Genomic DNA, 17,811 nt, shown 5'->3' with positions numbered 1-17,811 from the left:
ACTCGTAAACAACTAGAAGATATGTGCAACTACGTGTGCTTTACATCTCAGATAGAATTGACTAACGTAAAAGAAGCCCTTACTGACGAAAACTAGATTGTAGCTATGTAAGAAGAGCTCAATCAGTTTGTTAGAAATGATGTTTGGTACTTAGTTCCAAGACCAAAATATAAACACATTATTGGAACAAAATGGATTTTTGAAAATAAGTCTGATGAACTTAGTAATATTATTAGAAACAAGACTAGGCTGATTGTATAAGGGTACACTCAAATTGAAGGCATTGATTATGATGAGACCTTTGTCCCAGTAGCTCGTCTTAAATCAATCAGACTATTTATATCAATTGCATGCTTTAAAAAAATTAAAATATATCAAATGGATGTAAAAAGTACATTCTTAAATGGCAATTTGTATGAAGAAGTGTATGTTAAACAACCGAAGGGTTTTGAAGACCCTAAGCATGCTAATCATGTCTATCGCCTAAAAAAGGCACTCTGTGGTTTGAAACAAGCTCCCATGGCATGGTACGAAAAGTTGACTAAGTTTCTACTAAGTCATAACCTCATAATGAGAAGTGTTGATAAAAAATTGTTTGTAAAGAAACATAATGATCACATACTAATAATTCAAATCTATGTTGATGACATTATATATGGATCTACTTGTACTAACATGACTATTGAATTTCTTGTACTAACATGACTATTGAATTTGCAGATCTTATGAAATCTAAATTTAAAATGATCATGGTTGGAGAACTAAACTATTTCCTATGGTTGTAAGTCAAACAGCTCCCTGATGGTTTCTTTATCTCTCAAACCAACTATGCTCTGAACTTAGTTAAAAAGTTTGGATTTGAGAGTGAGAAAAATTTTGATAATCCAAAGAGTACTACAATAAAACTCTCTAAGGATTCAACAAGTAAGAGTGTGGATCCTAAGTTGTATCGTAGTATGATAGGTAGTTTACTTTATTTAACTGCGAGCTGACCTGATATTGCTTTTAGCGTAGGAATTTGTGCTAAATATCAGTTAGACCCTAAAGAGTCACATCTGATTGCTATTAAGTGCATTTTGTGATATGTCGTTAGTTCAACTAATCTTGGTCTTTGGTATCCACATGATACTAGTGTGCAATTAGCTGGTTACACAGATGTTGATGGGGCTAGTAACATTGATGATCGTAAATCAACCAGCGATGGATGTTTCTATGTCGGGAACTGTTTGGTTTCTTAGTTAAGTAAGAAACAAAGTTCTTATCGCTCTCCACAATTGAGGCTAAATATATTGCTATGGGTAATGCATGTACTCAGCTTATGTGGATGAAGAGAATGCTAAACGATTATGGATTTGCGTAAGAATATATGGTCATATATTGTGACAATTCAAGCACAATTAACATTTCTAAAAATCCAATTCAGCATTCACGAACGAAGCATATTGACATTAGATATCACTATATTCGTGAGTTGATGGAAGATAAGATAATTTCATTTGAATATATTCAGACAGAGAATCAACTTGCTGACATATTCACAAAACCGCTCGACAAAAACAGGTTTGTAAAATTAAAATATGATCTTGGTATGTGTAATATGAACTAATGATTTGTGTCTATTTGTATCATAATGTATATATTTATTATTTTAAAATTTTTAAAATTCAAATATAATGTAAAATTGCATATTTTGTGTGATGCACGACCAGTCGCGTACATACTCGACTAGTCATGGCTCGACTAGTCGAGTATGCACTCGACCAATCGTGAATCTTGGGTTTGGCCATTTATTTGGGAAAAAATATCTTTTTCTTCATTTGGGTCTTCTTTTCCAATAAGCCCTACTACGACCTGTCGAACTCATCTTCGATTCCTCCATGGTTAGTACATTATTTTTAATTTTCTTGTAGATTTGAGTCCTTTGCACTTCCTTTTCTTCGTTTGTGTAGTTTATTTCAAGCTTTATGATTGTTTTGTGGGTTTTCTATCAAAAAATCTGATGTACTAGAAACCCTTCTTACCTCTTTTACAATCTTTGTATTCCTTGATTTCTTTATTACAATGGAGAGTAGAAGCAAGAAGAAAGGATCTCGTGGTCCCTCTTCTTCTCGTTCCTCTCCTATCACGGTGTGCCATCTTTGGTCACCCGAAGATGATCCCGAGTATGTGCAGGATATTCACTTATGCAACGTGATAGTTGAACGGACAGTCAACTCTGATCACTTGGCATCATTTGGCGTTATTCCTCTCCTTTAATATGTAGGATGAGATAACATTTTACATTGGGGCGGACTGGCATACCGCTCCATTGCGCAGGCTATGTTTGCTTGCGTTGGTGACTTCTTTACTGAGAATCTAACATTTATAATTACAACCAGAGAAGGTCCAATTGAATTGGACCGTCACTTAATTTCTGGGTTAATGGATATACCAGTCAATGATGATGATATTCCCATTCATATACTTGTAGCAAAACCATCTGAATCTGACAAGAGAATGCTCATTAGAGTTTTATGTAATATGGATGCGGAATGGAGTACTGGGAATGCACTCGCCTCCAAGTTTATGTTATCCAGATACAAGGTTCTTCATCGGATTTTCATTTCAAATGTCTACCCTCGATCTGGTAATAAAATTGACCATACTACATTCATGGCTCGTATTCTTCATTCCATTACTGGACTCTTTGTGTGTCTTCCATCGCTTATTTGTTATATCATGATTCAGTTCTGTTTACATTCAGGTCGCAGTGTTATCCCTTTTTGTTATCTTATGACTGTATTAGTCACCCATAGTCTAGTGGCTATGCCTATTGGAGAAGCTCCCATTAACCATCTACCATTCAACAATTCAAACTTAAATAAGATGAATTTGAGGTTGGCTCTAGGCTAAGTTGATGTAGGTGCTGGAAGAGCAGCAGACGCAACTGAAGAAGAAGATGCTTTGCCTCCAGATGATGTCAATATGGATGACATTTTTATGAGATTGAATCAGACTCTGCGATTGATCCTGATTATTAGGCTTCTGATTTTGATTCACATTTGCGATCTCTTGAGGAGAAGGTTGAAGGTATGCATGTGTCCCAAGAAATGTAATTTAAATATATGCGCAAATATCTTAGGTGCATTAATAAGGGACTTCATCAAATTGATCCTTCCATACCTGCTCCTTCTTCTGGTTCAGATTAGTTTTTGAATTCTGATATGTAATAACTTTCATACTTGAATTTCTCTTATCTTTATTTGCTTCGACATGTTTTTTTGTTATTGTGGACATGTTTAACTAGTTATCTTGCCCATATTTATGTTATTCTGAACTTCCTTCTTTTCTCTTTACTTATTGCTCTTATTACTTCCATCTTCATTTATAAGTTCTTTCCTTTGTCATATTGTAACAAAAAGGGGGAGAATTTGTGTTGATAATGCCTATTTCATGCCTATTTCATAATGACATTGGATTCTATGGATTCTATGAAATGTGGAGAATGTGGAGTAGAGAAGAGAAGTGTAGGGAGTGGAGAAGAGAAGTATAGAAAATTTTCTCTTCAATTCTATGGAGTAATATGTTGAGGGGGAGTATTGGTTTGCTATTTTAACTGGTGCATGATTCTTTATTGTGCATATTATGTATATTTTTATGTATTTTTTTTTGTCACAAATTTGACAAATGGGGAGATTGTGAATGTTATCTTATCTAGCTCCTAGATTTGTCAAATTTTGTAGTGCCAAAACCTCTTGGAATCTGTATCTTGTGTAGCTCAACTTTATATCATCCTTACCTACATTCAAGTACAAGAATAAGAGACTCTACATCAAGAACTTCAAGTATAAGAATAAGAGATTCAAGTACAACATCAATGCTATATCAAGTTTTCAAGTTTCAACTATATCAAGACAATGTGCTTTACTTAAAGAATTCAAGCTCAAGTAATCTTCTCAAGTTTTAAGCTCATATACTCAAAGTCACAAGGCCACTACTTCAAGCTCATCTTCGAATATACAATGACAAGCTTCAAGTACTTCATGATAACTATCAACCGAAATGAACGATGTTTCAATGTTCAATTTTCACCTATAAGGTATGAATGACCCTAGATTGACCATAGGTTTAGTCATATTAATTACATTCTTAATTTTGGTCATTATATAATTTTATAGGCTTTTTCTCGACTAGTCCTAGCTTATGTTCGACTCATCCAAGTACTGGCTCGACCAGTCTAAGGTTTGTTGTGGATTTTTGAAATTTCTGTTAGACCCTCGACCAGTCCTGGAGACTACTCGACCAGTCGAGTGAACAGTGCTCGACCAGTCGAACAGGCTCAACTCAAAGTCCAGCAACCTTTCTGGGTCCCACTCGACCAGTCGATGATCAATCTTATCTTATCGCGCCCAAAATTTTGAATTCTTGTTAGTCCTTCGACCAGTCGAGCTGACCACTGGGCCAGTCGAGTGAACAGTTTTTTCACCTATAAATAGAGCACGAATTTCAGAGTTTGGTAAAGCAAAATCAAGATACGACTCTGAGAGATAAGTTTGTGATATTCTTAAGCTATATTGTTCTCGTTTAATATTCTCTTTTAATTAAATTTTTGTATTTGATTTTGGGTTCTCTATTCCAATCTTATTTTAAGAAGGGATTTAAGTTTTTCTCTTTCTTAAGATCAAAATCAAATCAAGCTAGCCCAAGGTGATTTAATCTAAAATTTATTTAGAACCCTTTCATAAGTGAGTTTGGACATTGAACATCTATGTTGAACAACTACTTCGAATTGGTTCTACTGGGCTTCATCAAAGGAGAATATGCAGATAAATATATTTACATTTTTGTAAATCTCTTTTTGATTTTTGAGGTTGTGCCAGAAAAAATCTCTTTTTGGTTTGTCTGAGATGATCCAGAAAATCTCAGAGTGTGGGGTTTTTGAATTGTGTAAGCCCACTTGAAAGAAACAATTGTGAAGGTTTTAGGTAAACCTTGAAAAACCTATTTCATAGTGAAAGCCAACATCCCGAGGGTGAGGATATTAAGAGTGGAGTAGTTGTGTAGCAGTTTTTTAATAGTTGGTGTACACACAAGTGAATGTAATGACCCTAAAAAAATTTTGTGCTATTCTTTCCTTAGTAGCTTTTTGGGGTGATTAGCGCTATACTCGATTGCTTGTGAAATTTACATCAATCACTTTAAATTATATCTGCATGACTCAAAACCTGTAGATTAGTTAGCGCTATGTTACTCTGAAATCTGGGATTCATTGCTAAATCCAGTTGTTCTGGGAAATTTTTGGAAGTTCTGGATCGGACCTGGACCGCGCGTCGAAAGTCTGATAGCAATGATCTTAGGTGTTGCGGTCAGCATGTTGGGCTTGACCATCACCTCAAAAATTAAGTCCATGTGATGTTCTGGGTCGATTTGGTTGAGTCTGGAGTGAAGAGTGTGAGAACGGTTGGAAATTCAATAAGATTTTATGAAATCTGAGTCGTGTCGCTTGCGCGACGATTTTAAGCCATCTGACCGTTAGATTCTGACCCAATTTCACCCTCTGATCAGGGAAGGTGGCCCAGGCATGTCCTTGTGCTTGTGGACCTGATCGAGATTCGATGACCGTTGAATTGAGTGTGGTCCGCCACGGCTAATCTGTAAAGCCGGTCGGTACGAAAACTCAGCTTGACCTAGATCCATGGTCAGTGAGCTTAAGTCCGACCTTTCGTGGTAATAGGCCCACCGGAAGTGCTTCGTTGGATCGAGAGAAGCTTGTTTTGGTTATACCCTAAGTATACCTTGGCCCTGGGGTTATTTTCATCAATCTTAGGCCTATTTATAGTCCTTAAAACCCTAGCTCTCTTTTCCATACGAATTTCCTAACCCTAGCTAAGAAAGAGAAAGGAAAAGAGAGAAAGTGAGAGAGAAGTTGGTGAATCATCTTAGATTCTTTCCTGTTCTTCTTCATCCTTTAACCTTCACTTTGAATCGTTATTCCGGCGATTCTGAGTTCATCTTTGGGTAAGTTAACCTAACCCTAATCTGTGTTAGAGCTTAGAATAGTCTTGGTGTTGTTGTATCTCATTTCTATTCTTGCTTTAGATTATCTTGTCGCCGTTGACGAAGACATATCGTCTGAAATCAGTTCGGTGTTCTTTTCTGGCTTAAGGTGCGGACTTTAAGTGTATAGGTTATGGTTTTCAAGGCTTTCAATGCCAGTGAATGATTTATTCTTGCTATGGATGAGATTTCACATGCCAAATGTTATGTTTACTTTGCGTTCCTGATATGCTTGTGTTATTTGAGATTTGTGTATTCTATGTGTATGTATAAAGTACCGTATGCGTATAAAATATGAACATGTGATTGCCATGATTAATTGTCGTGTACTTATGCTAATGGTATGTATGACAACTCCTTGGCAAAAGGAATTGTCCAAATGCGTGTATTTCAACATACGTCATGTATGTTGAACGATGTATTCTAAGTGTTTGTAGAAATGTCTGAATGATCTAAAGTGTAACTTATTACACTATTTGCGGGCGTTGAGAAGTGATTCTCAACACTCCTATTGATGTGTATGATTTCCTTCATGTAAGTTACATTCCTTGTTGTTTAAATTCAAGTATTACTTATGCTTACATTTATGTTAAGTTGATATTTCTTCAAATGCTTGTGTACCACATGATTTGAGTTGTTGTTCCTTTACTGTTCTACATTCAATACGAATATCTGTTGTAGTGTAATGTGTGTGGGACTATGCATTAGTCCAGGAAATTGGTAATTGGCCTTAAGACCGTGGATGAGGTTGCTTTCGCCACGTAGGACGTATTAGACGAACCCGAGTCGTATTAGAGTTGTCGGCAGTGGTTTGGCCACGCGGAGTGTTTGTGCACTCTATGTCGCTCAACCCAACGTGCGCTCGTGCTAGTCGAGTTCGTCAAGTAACCCGATTGTTCGATGTATGTTCACCATGTATGGATGCTACTATTTGAATCTAGGGTTCCTAACTTACCAATGAAATCCTATTAACCATGGTACCTTGATCCGCTAAGACTCATGAGCCGGACATGGTGGTATGGGACACCGTGGTCGAGTTGTCGACGTACGCTGGGGTGACGAGCCTCCCCGTAGTGACCAGTGAGCAACTAAACTCATGAGCCGATTATGGTGGTATGGGACACTATATTCGCGCTGTCGGCCTACATTGATTGGTGACGAGCCCTTTGTAGTGACCTCGAGCATGCCTGGATACCGCATTGAGGTGACGAGCCTTAGTGTAGTAACGAAGGTATGATAGGCTTGCATTGATTGGTGATGAGCCCTTTGCAACGACCTACAACCATATGATCATATGAGATCTCTAGGACTGACGACCCTAGAATGGATCACTGTTTGGATGGTGATATGAGGAAGGTATCTTAGCTTCCTAATCCTACTGTATGAAAAGGACTATTAACAACTTGGTAATCATGTTCATGCACCGCATTTTCATGTACTTTGTAGATGTGGCGCACTTTGAGGTGGTGTCATGTGTAATGTAAGATGGAGACGCTAAAGGTGTACGCGTGAGGGCACGCATCATTCTGCATGCATCCTTGCATTAATAAGAGTACTTAGGACATGTTTAATTGTTCTGCTTTATCATTACTGCTTGATTGAACTGATAACATATTAACCTGTGCTTTATTGTTCCACTGAGTTGATCACTCACTCCCACGTTCTGGGGCGGTGTTAAACACCCACCAAACTCTGTCTTAGTTGCTGATGTTGCAAATGTTGAGGCGACTTCTGAGGCAGAGCGGGAGATGGATGATGATGAGGCTGCTTTCTCTTTTATGCAGTTTTCAGACGGGTTCTAGTGAGCCTCGTTCTGATGCGCAGGACGCTGGAATTTCTTTTGGAAAATTAAATGATGTAATCTAATACTTGTAATTTTGATAGTAACACTTGTCAGAACGACCTGGTATGTATATGTACTTCAGGGATTTGCACTTGTACACATATATTTCTATAAGCCTTTCGCTTGCTTTCTTCACTTATCCCTGAATTATATTTGCTATTTGGCTTAATCTATTCCATGTTTTATGCACTAATACAGACAACATACATCCATCATTAAATATGTTGCATAAGTGATGTTTTGGAACTCGGGAGCTGAGTTATGCTCGACCCCCGAATTTCAGGGCGTTACAAGTTGGTATCAGAGCATGATTTGGATTAAACTGGACCTGGGTTATGGTCACACACCACACGTTGTCGCCACTTTAGTGTATTTGGGTGCGAGTTTATCGTAGATTGTGTGTTTGTGTTCCGTAGCTTCTATCGGCGAAAGTTTACTGAAAACGATCACCGAGATCGAGTCTGTGCTCTCTCCTGATCACACACAGCGACCCGAAACCTTTTCTAGACCATCTATTAATGAGTTTAGATGGTCCATCTTCCTTATTCAACCCTTCAATCTCCAAGAAATCTCTGTTTGAATCAGATTTCTGCCCGAATGGCCCGATAGGCGTCGAATCAAGCAAAGGGGCCGATCGGGGCATTTCCAGAGGGGCCCAGGGGGGAACGGCATCATTGGGAGCTAAGGGACTAGGAGGACCTTGCCAAATCGGGGAGCCATCGCTGGAAGGTCCAGAGACCGGCGATGTCATCGCCGGTTCGGCGAGGCCTCGCCGATCAGCGGGCCGGCTCGTCCGACGTCTGTTTGGCCTAGTGTGGCCCACCCCTCCATGGTTCGGTGATTAAAACCTCTTTTAAGACCTATTTCCTTCACAAACTTCCCTCCCAAGCTCTCCTTTTCTTGAAATCCTTCTCCAAACTTCTCCAAATCCCTTCCAATTCTTCTTCTTCCTCCATTTTCGTGCTAACCCCATCACCCCATCTCAAAACCGTCACCCCCATTGCTGTTTATCCTTTCTTTCCTTCTCATTTGGGCTCTCAAATCCATCTTTGGGATCTCAAGTGTGTGGAAACTCTCCATTCTTCCTATTTCTCTCATTCTCTCATTTCTCATGGCCCTCTTTGAGTTCATCACGGCCATATTTTCCATTTTCTCCCTTCTTTCTTTGATGGGGAAGAAGAGAGTGCTCGTGGATGAAGCCGGGCCTAGCCGCCCAACCCGTGCACGGAGGCTGAGAGGTGCCGCCGCGAGCACGTCCGCCACTCGTGAATTCCAAACCAAGAGGGACCTCGATCCTCGAGCTCCTATTAGTAGAACCTTGTTGGCGGAGCTATCGCATGGAGTCTATGAAGGCCGTAGAATCCTTTTTGAGGCTCATGTTGATCCGCGGCTGTATGACGAGTTTCTGTTGTTGGAGCGCCTGGAAGGGGCTGGTTGGTGTCCCTTGTTTGAAGGCGAGTATCGCGTGAATGTAAGTACTGTTCAAGCTTTTTATGCCAATATTAGTGATCCATCACTGGAGCCTCTGCAGTTCAAGATTCCTTGTGGTAGTGGTTGGGAAGCTACGGTCAATGTCGCCTTGATATCCCGACTCCTGAATGTGCCACTTGGTGAGGTGCATGCCAGCGAGAAGAATTTGAATAGTATGCGCGAGAGAGATCGTCGCACCCGATCCTTGTGTGGTCTTCTGGTCGAATGGCAGCCGAATAGGAGTCTTCTGGCTACCAACATAACGAACGACTTCCGTTTGCTTCACCACATGTGTACGTTCAATGTATATCCAAGGTGGAGTAATCGCAGCGAGTGTACACGCCTGATGGTAGATTTTCTATATCAGGTGGGGCAAGAAGCAAAGTTGTGTGTGCCGACGTACATCTTGCGTCAGATTATTCTCATCACTCGTTCAACTAGGAGGACCGAGTCGCTTCCATTTGGCCACCTCATTTGCAAGCTTGCTCATGAGTTTGGCTCTAGGCTTAGAGCAGAGAAGCCGGTTCCTGTTCGTCATATTAGCCTGACGACCCTTAAGCAGATGGAGATTGGTTCTGGTCGACAAGCCTCAGCGAGTGAGGATGAGTCAGAGAGCGATAATGAAGAGAGTTATGCTGAAGGTGGTGCTAAGATTGAGGAGGAAACAGAGCAGGACGAGGAAGAGGTTGAGGCACAGGATACGAGCGAGAGCTCTCCTCCTATGGCACTAGAGCAGAGCATAGACCAGACTGCCAGGGATGCCCGTCTCGCACGGCTTGAAGAAGGGCAGGCTGTTCTACACCAGGATATTGTTGATCTTCGAGCCCTTGTGAAGCATAAGTTTAAGAAGGTGACTCAAACTCTGAAGTCTATCCTGTGTTGCTTGCAGGATAAGGGTGCCCCGCCTCCATCTCCTGATTCTGAAGAGTAGTTGTCAGTGTAGCCGTCCTTCACTTTGTTTGTTGTTTCTTTCTGTGTGTAGCCGTTGTTGGCTTTGTAGTTGGAGTTGTTTATAGTTGTTGTGGTTGTTTAAAGTGTTAGATGTTGTAGTTCACATGCTTTCCTAGTCGTGATTCATGTAATGCTGCACTACTTGTATTGCGACAATTTTGTTTATTGGAATGCATGTTGTTTATCTTTGAAGTTGTCCTGTGAATGCTGTATGGATGGATTATGTGGACATAGAATCTGACAGGTTGCATCCTTTGTTGAATGTAGGGATGCCTCCTAAGGGTTCGAAGTCTTCGGCCCGTCTCTCTTTGGTTGAGTCGCTTGTTGGGGTTCCTCCCTTGAGCGATAGCCAGACGGATCCACAGGCGGGCCTATCTCATGCTGGTGTTGGGCCGACACCTATGGCTCCTCCAGTTACGCCCTCAATTTTTGAGCCGAGCCGTGCATCTTCATCTCCTCCACCGTCTGATAGGTTTGAGCAGATGATGCTGTTGATGCAGTAGCAGCAGATTCAGCAGCAGCAGCAGCAGCAGGAGTTCCTCTCTTCCATGGCTGTCATCTTTGCTCAGTCAGTGGGGGCGACTCCACCTGCTTCACCTATGCCTCCATCTGGGAGCGCCAGTGCGAGCGGCACTTTTGAGCAATTCCAACGCTTACGACCTCCCACATTTGCGGGTTCTCATAGACCCGAGGAGGCCGAGTATTGGATCGATCTCATCTCCAAGATGTTGAGACTGCTACACTGCTCTGAGGCTGAGCAAGTTGAGCTTGCCTCCTTCATGTTTGAGAAGGAGGCCAGTTTATGGTGGGATAGTGTTCTTCGCACTGTCGAGGAAGGTTTTGTGTGGTCGTGGCAGGCGTTTGAGGCACGCTTCCACGAGAAGTATTTTTCGGTTACGTACCGACATGAGAAGGAGAGTGAGTTCCTTTGCCTCCGCCAGGGAGGGCTGTCGGTGACGGAGTATGAGAACCGGTTCACTGAGCTGGGTCGGTATGTGCCTTTGATTCTGGGCGATCAACCGATGAGGATGCGGCATTTTTCTGAGGGATTAAGACCTGAGATCCAATCGAAGATTTGCTGTGCCAGCATTTCTTCTTATGCGGAGTTGGTGAGCATGTCCTTACGAGCAGAGCAGGACGGGGACAGGTCATCCCGCATGCGAGTACCGAGGGCTCCTAGGCCGCGACCGGACTTTCAGGGTACACCTTTTCTCGACAAGAGGTCGCGAGCAGATTCTCCTCCTAGGCGTTCAACGCCGCCCGCTCAGCAGATGAGAGCTGATCTTCGCTGTTCGTATTGTGGGAAGACGGGGCATTTGGACCATTTTTGCTTTTCGCGTATGTGGGCCAGTGGTTTTACTCCACCGCAGAGGATTAGCCGTCCGATGCCTCAGGTTATCTCTCATCCACCTCTTCATTCAGCGCCAGCTCATCCATCCTTCAGACCTACAGTACCTAGCTTTCAGCGGCCCATGGTTCCTCTGCCGAATCGTCAGCAGCAAGCTCGAGTTCATGCTCTCTCAGCTGAAGCGCCTATGTCTGACTTGGTGCCAAGGTCCTTCGAGGTGACAGCGCACATTGAAGGTATTCCCGTTTCTATGTTGGTGGATATAGGGTCCACTACTTCTCTTATATCATATACGGCAGTTAGGCGCTTGGGTTTGAGAACTGTTCCTATGCAAGGTGTGACGCTTACTACCGCTACGGGGATTTCCTCTGCTATGAGCAAGCGTTGTATGGATTGTTTGGTTGATCTAGGAAGTGGATCGATCCATGTTGATTTCTTTGTCGTACCTCTTTATCATTACGATGTTATTATGGGTATGGATTGGCTCACGAGGATGCAAGCTAAAATTGATTGTGAAGCAAGGTCGGTGACTATCCATGGACCTGAGGGCGAGACAGTTACTTTCCCAGTTAGGTCAGTTACCCTTTTCGTATTGATTATTATACTTCTCTGTTGGAGAGTATGGCTGAATCGGCGTTAGTTAGCACGCCGGTAGTTCGGGAGTTTGAAAATGTGTTTGAGTCGATTCCTGGATTACCTCCTCAGCGTGAGATTGATTTTGCTATCAACCTCATGCCTGGTGCGGCGCCCATTTCATTACCCACCTATCGTATGCCTCCGAGTGAAATGGAAGAGTTAAGGAAGCAGATAGATGGTTTGCTGAATTTGGATTTTATTCGGCCTAGTGTGTCTCTTTGGGGAGCACTGTCTTGTTTGTGAAGAAGAAAGATGGTTCCTTGCGATTGTGTATTGATTATCGCAGGTTGAATTTGGTAACTGTGAAGAAAAAGTACCATTTGCCCAGGATTGATGATCTGTTTGATCAATTGAAGGGGGCACGGTACTTTTCGAAGGTTGATCTGCAATCAGGGTATCATCAGTTACGCGTCAAGGATGGGGACGTGCAGAAGACCACTTTCAGGACTAGCTTCGGTCACTATGAGTTCCTTGTGATGTCGTTCGGTCTTACGAATGCACCGGCCGTGTTCATGGATCTGATGAACAGGGTGTTTCGGCCATTCTTGTTCCGATTCGTCATTGTCTTTATCGATGACATATTGATTTATTCGGCGAGCCGGGAAGAGCACGAGGAGCACTTAAGAACGGTTTTAGATACTCTCAGGAAGAATCAGCTTTTCGCGCAGTTCAAGAAGTGTGATTTCTAGAAAGAGGAAGTCAAGTTCCTGGGACATGTGGTGTCCAAGGAAGGGATAGCTGTCGATCTTGCCAAGGTAGTGTAGTGCAGGACTGAAAGCAGCTTGGTTCAGTTACTGAGGTAAGGAGTTTTCTGGGTCTTGCAGGCTATTATCGACGCTTCATTCAAGACTTCTCGAAGATTGCCAGACCGTTGTCGCAGTTGACACGGAAGGATTTGAAGTTTGCTTGGAATGAGAAGGCGGAGTTAGCTTTTCAGGAGCTGAAGGACAAGTTGACGTCCACCCCTGTGCTAGTATTGCCAGAGCAAGGGGTTAAGTATATTATATATACTGACGCCTCTCGTGTTGGCCTGAGTTGTGTCCTTATGCAGAAGGACAGGATGATTGCTTATACTTCGCGTCAGTTGAGGAAACACGAAGAGAATTACCCTACGCACGACCTGGAGTTAGCAGCTATCATTTTCGCATTAAAGCTTTGGAGACATTACCTCTATGGTGAGGAGTTCGAGCTCTTTTGTTACCACAAGAGCCTTAAGTATATTTTCACGCAGCGTGACTTGAATATGAGGCAGTGCCGATGGATGGAAACATTGAAAGACTTTAAGTTCGATGTTTCTTACCATCCGAGCAAGGTGAACCTTGTGGCAAATGCGTTGAGTCACAAGAAGGCTATTGAGTTTGCGGCTCCGCTGATGATAGCAAAGTGGGATATGTTGGAGTTTGTGTGAGATTTTGAGCAGAAGCTTAGGGTGGTTGAGCCGTATGAAGTTATCGCACACATTCGTGTACAGCCCCTTATCGACGAGAGGATCGTTGCAGCTCAGGCAAATGATGAGCTTTTAGTAAAGATGAGGAAGCGGGTTGGTACAGATGAGAACTCCGACTGGAGTGTTAGTTCTAATAGGGGCTTACGATTTCGTGGCCGGTTATGTGTTCCTGACATCCCTGACTTGAGACGGGAGGTTCTCGAGTTTGCCCATAGTTCTAAGCATGCGATGCATCCAGGTAGCACGAAGATGTATCAGGATATGAGGAGATCTTATTGGTGGGACAATATGAAGGTCCATATTGTTGAGTTTGTTTCTCGTTGTCTCACGTGCCAGCAGGTCAAGGCAGAGCATCGCCGACCTCCTGGGTTGCTGCAGCCCATGCCCATAGCAGAATGGAAGTGGGACTTCATCTCTATGGATTTTATCTTTGGGTTGCCGAGAACGAGGAAGGGATATGACTCCATTTGGGTGATCGTCGACCGATTGACGAAGTCAGCACATTTCTTACCGATCAGAGTCACAAACTCAACAGACGAGTTGGCTATGCTATATATCAAGGAGATAGTACGTCTGCATGGAGTTCCCCTGGAGATTATGTCTGATAGAGACACGTGTTTCACATCTATCTTCTGGATTCGTATTCAGGAAGCGATAGGTGTGAAACTAAAGTTCAGCACCGCGTTTCATCCGCAAACTGATGGGTAGATGGAGCGCGTGAATCAGGTCCTGGAAGACATGTTGTGAGCTTATGTTTTAGATTTCAAGGATAGTTGGGATGATTGTCTTCAGTATGCAGAGTTCGCGTATAATAACAGTTTCCAGGCGAGTATCGGCATGGCTCCCTATGAGGCGTTGTATGGTCGCCCGTGCAGAGCACCACATTGCTGGGCAGAAGTTGGTGAGTGTAGTTTGCTTGGCCCGGAATTGGTGCAGGTGACTTCAGAGAAAGTTGACATCATTCGACGTCGACTTCTGACAGCTCAGAGTAGGCAGAAGAGTTATGCTGATACGAGGCATTGACCGCTGGAGTTTAAGGTTGGAGACCATGTATTTCTGAAGGTCTCTCCTATGAAGGGAGTTCTGCGGTTCGGTAAGAAGGGGAAGCTGACGCCGAGATTTATTGGTCCATTTCAAGTTCTGGATCGAGTGGGAGCGTAGCATATCGCCTTGCTTTGCCCACACCTCTTGCGGGCGTGCATAACGTATTTCATGTTTCTATGCTGAAGAAGTACGTTCCTGATCCTTCGCATATTATCAGTTGGGAGCAAGTGCAGTTGAGTGAGGATGCCACTTATGTACTGCGACCGACGCGTATTCTCGACAGGAAGGAGCAGGTATTGCGTAACAAGGTTATCCCTCTTGTGAATGTGCTATGGACGCATCATAGTGAAGAAGAGGCTACTTGGGAATCTGAAGCTGAGGTCAGGAAGAGCTACCCTCAGATCCTTGAGGAATATGAGAAGGTATGAATTTCGAGGATGAAATTTTCTTTAAGGGGGGTAGATTGTAATGACCCTAAAAAAATTTTGTGCTATTCTTTCCTTAATAGCTTTTTGGGGTAATTAGCGCTATACTCGATTGCTTGTGAAATTTGCATCAATCACTTTAAATTGTATCTGCATGACTCAAAACCTGTAGATTAGTTAGCGCTATGTTACTCTGAAATCTGGGATTCATTGCTAAATCCAGTTGTTCTGGGGAATTTTTGGAAGTTCTGGATCGGACCTGGACCGTGCGTCAAAAGTCCGATAGCGATGATCTTAGGCTGTTGCGGTCATCATGTTGGGCTTGACCATCACCTCAAAAATCAAGTCTATGTAATGTTCTGGGTCGATTTGGTTGAGTCTGGAGTGAAGAGTGTGAGAACGGTTGGAAATTTAATAAGATTTTATGAAATCTGAGTCGTGTCGCTTGCGCGACGATTTTAAGCCATCTGATCGTTGGATTCTGACCCAATTTCACCCTCTGATCAGGGAAGGTGGCACAGGCATGTCCTTGTACTTGTGGACATGATCGAGATTCGGTGACCGTTGAATTGAGTGTGGTCCGCCACGGCTGATCTGTAAAGCCGGTCGGTACGAAAACTCAGCTTGACCTAGATCCATGGTCAGTGAGATTAAGTCCGACCTTTCGTGATAATAGGCCCACAGAAGTGCTTCGTTGGATCGAGAGAGGCTTGTTTTGGTTATACCCTAAGTATACCTTGGCCCTGGGGTTATTTTCATCAATATTAGGCCTATTTATAGTCCTTAAAACCCTAGCTCTCTTTTCCATACGAATTTCCTAACCCTAGCTAAGAAAGAGAAAGGAAAAGAGAGAGAAAGTGAGAGAGAAGTTGGTGAATCATCTTAGATTCTTTCCTGTTCTTCTTCATCCTTTAACCTTCACTTTGAATCATTATTCCGACGATTCTGAGTTCATCTTTAGGTAAGTTAACCTAACCCTAATCTGTGTTAGAGCTTAGAATAGTCTTGGTGTTGTTGTATCTCATTTCTATTCTTGCTTTAGGTTATCTTGTCGCCGTTGACGAAGACATATCGTCTGAAATCAGTTCGGTGTTCTTTTCTGGCTTAAGGTGCGGACTTTAAGTGTATAGGTTATGGTTTTCAAGGCTTTCAATGCCAGTGAATGATTTATTCTTGCTATGGATGAGATTTCACATGCCAAATGTTATGTTTACTTTGCGTTCCTGATATGCTTGTGTTATTTGAGATTTGTGTATTCTATGTGTATGTATAAAGTACCGTATGCGTATAAAATATGAACATGTGATTGCCATAATTAATTGTTGTGTACTTATGCTAATGGTATGTATGACAACTCCTTGGCAAAAGGAATTGTCCAAATGCGTGTATTTCAACATACGTCATGTATGTTGAACTATGTATTCTAAGTGCTTGTAGAAATGTCTGAATGATCTAAAGTGTAACTTATTACACTATTTGCGGGTGTTGAGAAGTGATTCTCAACACTCCTATTGATGTATATGATTTCCTTCATGTAAGTTACATTCCTTGTTGTTTAAATTTAAGTATTACTTATGCTTACGTTTATGTTAAGTTGATATTTCTTCAAATGCTTGTGTACCACATGATTTGAGTTGTTGTTCCTTTACTGTTCTACATTCAATACGAATATCTATTGTAGTGTAATGTGTGTGGGACTATGCATTAGTCCAGGAAATTGGTAATTGGCCTTAAGACCGTGGATGAGGTTGCTTTCGCCACGTAGGACGTATTAAACGAACCCGAGTCGTATTAGAGTTGTCGGCAGTGGTTTGGCCACGCGGAGTGTTTGCGCACTCTATGTCGCTCAACCCAACGTGCGCTCGTGCTAGTCGAGTTCGTCAAGTAACCCGATTGTTCGATGTATGTTCACCATGTATGGACGCTACTATTTGAATCTAGGGTTCCCAACTTACCAATGAAATCCTATTAACCATGGTACCTTGATCTGCTAAGACTCATGAGCCAGACATGGTGGTATGGGACACCGTGGTCGAGTTGTCGACGTACGCTGGGGTGATGAGCCTCCCCGTAGTGACCAGTGAGCAACTAAACTCGTGAGCCGATTATGGTGGTATGGGACACTATATTCGCGCTGTCGGCCTACATTGATTGGTGACGAGCCCTTTGTAGTGACCTCGAGCATGCCTGGATACCGCATTGAGGTGACGAGCCTTAGTGTAGTAAAGAAGGTATGATAGGCTTGCATTGATTCGTGACGAGCCCTTTGCAACAACCTACAACCATATGATCATATGAGATGTCTAGGACCGACCCTAGAATGGATCACTGTTTGGATGGTGATATGAGGAAGGTATCTTAGCTTCCCAATCCTGCTGTATGAAAAGGACTAATAACAACTTGGTAATCATGTTCATGCACCGCATTTGCATGTGCTTTGTAAATATGGCGTACTTTGAGGTGGTGTCATGCGTAACGTAAGATGGAGACGCTGAGGGTGTACGCGTGAGGGCACGCATCATTCTGCATGCATCTTTGCATTAACAAGAGTACTTATGACATGTTTAATTGTTCCGCTTTATCATTACTGCTTGATTGAACTGATAACATA

This window comes from Magnolia sinica, chromosome 6, assembly GCF_029962835.1.
Source record: "Magnolia sinica isolate HGM2019 chromosome 6, MsV1, whole genome shotgun sequence".
Taxonomy (NCBI): domain Eukaryota; kingdom Viridiplantae; phylum Streptophyta; class Magnoliopsida; order Magnoliales; family Magnoliaceae; genus Magnolia; species Magnolia sinica.
The sequence above is the reverse complement of the archived record's forward strand: the minus strand, read 5'-3'. Positions refer to the sequence as shown.